At 44.9% G+C, this 7476-nt stretch overlaps 1 pseudogene; it reads left to right on the top strand.

Moving 5' to 3' along the window:
• The first annotated feature begins 236 nt into the window (after positions 1 to 236).
• On the top strand, positions 237 to 7126 carry LOC101575292 (annotated as a pseudogene).
• Positions 7127 to 7476: the final 350 nt, after the last annotated feature.

A 7476-nucleotide genomic window follows, 5' to 3' on the forward strand; every position in this document is an offset into this window, starting at 1 on the left:
GCAAGGCCGGGCAGCTGAGGGTAATATATGCTCACACAGTACCCTCGTATCTTTTCAAGCTGCATTTCTTTGGTCACTGAAGAATATGAAAAGTTCACAATGCTAACTTGACTTGTGGGGCCAAAAGTAGGAAAACCTTTGTGGTTTTCTATTTGTAGAATCAGGTGAGGCCTTCTCCTTAAATGAATGGGACTGGTAACTCCTTCCTTCAATTCCTTCTTCTCTGGACAGTAGGGATGATTGTGACAAGATACAGCCTCAACTACTGTGTGATTCCTCTACAGCAAGACTGCCAAACACCCCGGGCAGCCGATCCCAGAGCGGTCTGCTGCTTTGCCCTCCTTCCCATTGTGCCCTTCCTGCCTGCCCAGCTCACTCTGCAGCTTTATCTGGTAACTGATGCCCCTGGGTTTACACAGTCTGCTGAGCCATGCCAACACCCACAAGCCTTCCCAGCCCTATCCTCTGCTCAGCATGATGCCAACCTCTGAGTCAACCTCCGGTCGTTACCTCCCATGTTCACTCATTCATTCAAGTAACAAATATTTGCCATAGCGATTTTCTCCAGCCACTACCTTTCTGCTGCTACAACCACTAAAAAGTATTCAAATAAAAATTTGAATGATGAATAGAACAAAAGGTGACACATGCTTAATCCCCCATTCATCCCTGAAGAAACATTTTAGAACCTGGTACAGCCATAAATGAATTCAGGTTTCATTCCCCAGGCAAATTGCTTCGCAACGCTAAACCCAAACAATAAAGAGATCCTCAGGATATGAAAACATTCAAAACCGTGACTAGCAAATTGTAAATATGAATATTGTGCTGAACTCAATCATTCTGGACATCAGGATTTCTCTTTCCTGCTCCCCACAGCACCTTGAAAGGACTTGAGCTACATCACTTTCCATTGTGCTAAGCTGCAGGCACCAGACTTTCGTATACTACAAATGTTCTTCCTCCTCTCAAGCTCCAGATGTATCAGTTAGAGAAAAGAATATGCCCCCCTGTTGTGGCTTAGATCCAGAAGCTACCACCCCAAATCTCTTATATTCAGAGATGGGCCTTTTTGAAGGTGATTGGATGAAAGGGGCCATATTCACCTGAGGATTAATCAGTCCATTGATGAGCCCAAGGCTGAAGGTGCTACTACCAGGTGGGGACTGCTTGGAGAGGTGACTAGCGGGGGTGCAGCCTGGATGGCTGATTCCTGGCCTTGGCTCTTCCCTTCTCACTCTGCCTTCTGCCTGTCACGAGTCTAACCACAGCAGTCCCCCATCACACCCTTCTGCCTGCTGTTTCTACCTTGGAGCCAGCCAGCCATGAACTCTACTCTGAACCATGAGCCAAAATAGACCTCGCTTTACTTAAATTCCAGGTGTCAGGTATTTTGTACTGGCAACAGGAAATTGACCAGTCCACTCCATTAGGTCTTTGGGAATCACTGAGTGTTCACTGGTAAGCAAAATAGGTTTAATGACAATTAGACATAGGAATAGAAGAGGCAGAGGAATGAGAAACTAGAGGCAACTGCTACTAATAAGTAAACGATTATTGCATGGGAAATCACATGGGACATCTTAGATTTTGGGGACAAGACAGGTGGCATGTTGATGAAGTGGACCAGGTGAGAGGTTTGAGGCTGTCACAGTCCACTTTCATTTATTTGCATTTTTTTGCAGGTGCAGCCACTGAGACTTTATTCTACCCTACGAAAAGCACCACGAGCATCCTGCTAAGTGACAGCTCCACTCAGCCTCACCTTCAGTGACCAAATGGGGAGTTGTGGGGCTTGTGACAAACAGGAAAGTGCAATCCTGCCCCGCAGAGGCAGCTGCCACCCAGCTCCAACCTACTGCCACCATGGAAGACTATGGGCCCACTACAGGCAGTTCTGCTGAATTTTGCAGGAAAAAAAAATCATTATAAACTAAAGTTCTTACTATAAATTCCCCTGTTAAAGAATCATTTCAGTTTTAAAAATACTGTAGCTGCCAAACAAAAACAGTTTGACCCTTGGCCCAACTGTGTGTGACCTAGACTCATAGGAAAGAGATATTTTTGGTTCTTTTTTGTTTTAAATTTTTTATTTTATTTTAGGGAAGGGTCTTCAGGGTGTTTAGGGTCTCACTACTAGATCAGACTCATAGTGATCCGCCTGTTTATAGCCTCCCAAGAGCTGAGATTACAGGCGTGCACCACCATGCCCAGTCTCAATTGTCATCTCAGTGTACCCCTGGGGGCAGGGCTGGCACAGCAGGCCCAGGGATCGAACCCCTGCCCCTGCTTGCAGGCACTTTAATCCATTGAACTATCTGGCTGGCCCTGAAAAGAGATATTTTTGGATCATTGTGTTACATGCTAGCAATTTCCTAGGCATTGATCCTACGGCCAAGTCTATTGCACAGAGAGGTTTCAGGGGGTCTGGGCCCTTTATAAGGGTGACACGATTTGTTGGTTCTGGCCCTTCATGAGCAGTCTATCTCCCTGAAGATCACAGTAAGAACCTGGTGTAGGTATAATGCTTACAGTGAGACAGAGGAGAGTTTTTGTAAAAAGGAGACATCACCACCTTTGATTTTGCACATGGGACACACAGCCACAGTCCAAACTGGTTTTGCGTACCCAGCACTCCTCACAGGCTGGGGAAAAGCTTAGCTCAGATGGGAGCTTCCAGAGCATCAGTCTTGGGCAGGGCGAGCAGCTCCAGTCCAAGGATGTTTGGCTGTCCCCGGGACGGTGTCTCCACAACGCCTGGCCCAGGTTCTGTGGGTGGCTCTGTGGTTTCCACGCTCAGGCTTAGTGCTTAGCAGCTTTTGCTACCTTCTTACCCGACTGCTTCCAATGCCTTTCTGGGACTGGCATTTATGAGGAGGTTGCAGACGCTTTTCCTGAGCTATGCCAGTGAGTGGCGATTATGTCTTCCTGCAAGTGCTCCCCCTAGCCCTTTCCTGAAAGTTGTCCAAAGACCACGTTCTGCACATAATACTGATGAAATGGCACCACCTTCCCATCTGCCCTCTCTGCACAGTGTAACTGTTCACCTCTATATCTTCTACTTCTTGTCAGCATAGGATCATATCCCTTAGGGTTTCTGCACAGAGGCACCACTGTCACCCCAGGTTTCTGCTTCTGTCACAATGCCACACACAGAGGCAGAAAATCCAGCCCGACCAGGCCTGTTGTCCTTGATCCAAATATAAAGCATATCCCTTACTTTTCCAGAAATTGCCACAGCACCCTCGTTCTCCTCTATGTTCATTTAGGTCATGTTACAAGATGGGCAACACCAAGTTATCAGAGACTCCTTGAACCACAGTCTGGCAGAAGCTGTGTTCTACAACCCCGATATGTAAGTGTCCTGGCAGGCTGCACCCAACACCTCTACGTGTGACAAGGGAGGCGAGGACTTGTGAGTCATCCATGCTGAAAGGGCACACTTCCAGTGACATAAAATCAATTTCAGAATCTCTTAGAACCAGGAACGTGAAAGCATAAATTACCGGGTCTTGCGAAGACTTGCCTTATCTTTACTAACTTGTGAACAGCAGGAGTCTGACGAGTTTTACACAAGTTACATTCAATGTGGCCTAGAAAGCCATTGGTTTCTGGATTCTCTGCTGAGTTCAGCCACATTTTCTGGGTGATAGGAGGGTGAGCTACTGCAGAAGCCTGCCTGCTTTCCCTCCCTGCACCCTCACACTGGAGGATGTGCAGCCACCCACTGCTCAGAAATACTTACTGAGTGCTTACTCTATTCTAAACACTGTACTAGGCATTAGGGAAACAATGAATGATACCTCAGTCTTATTTTTAAGATTATTACAATGATTTTTATGATAGTTGGAAGACTTTTGTTTAAACTTTTACATTTCAGTGTCAGCCATAATTGAAACATTATATTTAATAAAAATTTATATATATATATATATATATATATATATATATATATATATATATATATATATATATATATTTGTTGTTGTTGTTTGACTGTTTTTTGAGGCAGAGTCTCACTGTATAGCTTAGGTTGCCCCTGAACTCATAATATAGCTCAGTCTGGCCTTTAACTTGCTGCAGTCCTCCTGCCTCAGCCTCCTGAGTGCTGGGATTACAGGAGTGTGCCACCACGCCCAGAGGAAATTGGCTGTACTTATTAATTTGGTTTTGGGGGTTATTTTGGAAATGGGGACTGAACCCAAAGCACCCTAGGCCAGCACTTCACCACTGAGCTACATCTCTAGCCCCCCTTTTTACTTTTATTTCTTTTATTAGTGTATGTTTGTAGTATGTAATGTTTATATTTCTTTTCTAAATTTTATTTTGAAACAAGGTCTCATTAAACTGACAAACTGAACTTGAACTTGTCAACTTGTGCTACTCCTGCCTCCGCCTCCTAAATGACTGTGATTACAGATGCACACCACCATGGCTGGTACTCTTAATTTATGTACTTTTGATCTTTATTTTTTTATTTTTTAATTTTTTTGTTTCACTTTTATTTTGTTTTGCAGTACTGGGAATAAAGCCAAGGGGTTTGTACATGCTAGGCAAACACTCTATCACTGAGTCCCAATGGAGGGCATTATTTAAAATGTCAACATTCTATCTTCTACCACAACTTTACTCTAATTGAGCTCAGAAAATTCTGTCTAGGAACTTAAGTTGTATTCACCCACTTGCATTCGTCTGCACATCTCTGTCAAGCATATACTACAACTGCTGCTACCAACAACAAATAAATGCAGGTGTTATACAACACAAAGACTGATTCTAACAACTGAAACATCTCCGGATGAGAACCACTTTAGTATTCAAAATTTGGGGGGGTGGGGAAGGTGAAAAAACAATTGAGATGTACATACACTAACTGTTCACAAGGAATGTAATTATTATGTACTGCAGATATGTACTAATCTTTGAAAAGGGTAAATGATTTTTTTTTTTGTATTTTTTAGGAAAGGGTCTACAGGATGTTCAGGGTCTCACTACTAGATCAGACTGGTAGCCTGTTTTATAGCTTCCCAAGAGCTGGCATTACAGGCAAGAGCCACCACATCCAGTCTTAATTGCTGTCTCTGTGCACCCCAGGGGTGGGGCTGGCATGGCTGAACTATTTGGCTGGCCCAAAGTGACTGAGGACTGAGGGCTGGGACACTGAGGGCTTGTGATCCCAAGTAGTAGTTGTTGAGGAACTTGTACTATTCTGCTGTGAACATTGGGTGGTGGTGAACTGGCCCAAACTTGGAGCTTTCAGGTCCAAAACTTGGGAGCTGGTGATATCTGTCAATTTTGATGTTGTAATCTCTCCAAATCCTGAGCCAAGGACAGATGACAGGTGTTGAGGAGAACAGGTGGCAGCAGAGGAGCTGACAGGCCCTGGTGCCATTGGACTGTTGTGTTGAGAATTTGTGAAGACAAGGGCTTGGCCAAAGCTCTGCTGTTGGGAAGTTTCAAAGGAGCCAACTTCTGACACTTGACCTGGAGGAACAGGCTTCCGGAGCAAGGATACTAGGTCAATGCTTTGCCTAGGTATGACATCATTCTCTGCTGGAACTGATGAGGCAGTAAAGACTTTTGTTTCAGAAAGCTCCTTGCATCTGCAGGCAATTACAGACTCCATGCTTTCTTTTGCTTTTCTTTACTTTTGATCTTTAAACGAATATTATAAACCACTTATATTCTTTTGGAGATATAACTTATATATAAATATGTATTGATAAAAACACTAATTCTATGAATTTTCCATGTTGGTGAGGGTCTTCCCCATTCTGTGTTAGCCACAGGATTTGTCTCTTGGAAGATTTCCTCAGGTTACCTGCAGGGTGGCTGTCCCTACACGTCTCACAGTTTCTGCAAACTGGAGGCCTAGGGAAGCTGCTGATGTTGTTCCCGTCCAAACTTCAAAGTCCAGGACCCAGAAAGCCACATGTGTGGTGGGAGAGCACCGGTGCCCTGCTGACACAGAGAGGGGCACCCCCTTCCTCCCCACATGCGTGCAGCCTTCATGTGCATGTGGGCTCTTCAGGGCTCCACGATCCTCACTACCCCAGATGCCTCCACTTTCCTCAATCTACTGATACAAATGATCTCTTTATCTCTTCCTCAGACTACTGCCAGGCACATCCAGAAGTGGGGATCCCATCTCTCTGGGTATCCCCAAACCACTCACATGTACACAGGAAATGAATCATCACTCACTAAACTCCACTGACAGTCATGCATCACTTAATGAGGAGGACATCCCTGTCACTAGGTGATGCCCTCACTGTGCAAACATTGTTGTACGCATTCACACACCTGGGTCATTCAGCGGACACAACCTCTTGAGGCCTGGGAAACCTGAACTGCATGAGGCTGCTGCTGGTGTACCACAGCACACTGTTTTACAGCATGCTTTGTTGTTGTTGTTGTTTATAAGTAGAAGTACATGCTATTAACAATCAAAAGTATAGTATAGTAAACTAGTGACATGGTCAGTACTTGGTGATTGTAAATTTACTGTGGACTATCCCTAATTGTATGTGTTGGGCTTTTAAATGATAGGTATTGGCCAAGTCAGTGTGTACACTGTTACCTTAACAACGGCCCCGGAGTCCGGCTGCAACGGCCTCCAATTTTAAAAAAGGAAACATGGCGTCAAGAGCCCCGAGAAAAAGGATGAGTCCTAAGCCAGAGCTGACTGAAGAGCAGAAACAGGAAACCAGGGAAGCTTTGGATCTCTTTGATACAGATGGGACTGGGACCACTGATGAAAAGGAACTAAAGGTTGCACTGAGAGCGCTGGGCTTTGAGCCCAAGAAAAGAAATCAAGAGAATGCTAAGCAAAACTGATAAGGAGGGGACAGGAAAAGTGAGCATCAGTGACTTTCTGACTGTGGTGACTCAGAAAATGCCTGAGAAAGACACTGAGGAAAAAATCCTGAAAGCTTTCAAGCTCTTCGATGATGATGAAACTGGAACAATGTCATTCAGAAATCTGAAGCGCGTGGCCAAGGGGCTGGGCAAGAACCTGACCGATGAGGGGCTTCAGGAGTTGCCTGCTGAAGCTGACAGAGAGGGAGAAGGAGGGGTCAAGGTGCAGGAGTTCCTGCACATCATGAAAAAGACCAGCCTCTATTGAGACCCACGTCACGTCTCCTGCTGCAAGCACATGTGACTAGATTACCTGCTGTCCTGTGAAATCTGGCTCCCCATTTCCCTGTAGAACTGCAGCCATGGCCTTGAATCTGATGTGGACTTCTGGAAGTGTTTTTCAATTTTAAAGTTCTTTGTAAAATGAAAAAAAAAATGATCAGTATCATTGTTGGTCTACACAAGTGGTGACGAACCCGTGGCACGCGTGCCACAGCACCCATGCAGAGCCCCTCTGTCAGCACACAAGCCCATTGGCCTGGCATCACCCCAGAAGCTAAGCATTTAGTTTTCATTACAGTGTTGGAACTTTGCAATAAATAAGTAGATTTTAGGATA

This window comes from Octodon degus, unplaced genomic scaffold, assembly GCF_000260255.1.
Source record: "Octodon degus isolate 3935 unplaced genomic scaffold, OctDeg1.0 scaffold00256, whole genome shotgun sequence".
NCBI classification, from domain to species: domain Eukaryota; kingdom Metazoa; phylum Chordata; class Mammalia; order Rodentia; family Octodontidae; genus Octodon; species Octodon degus.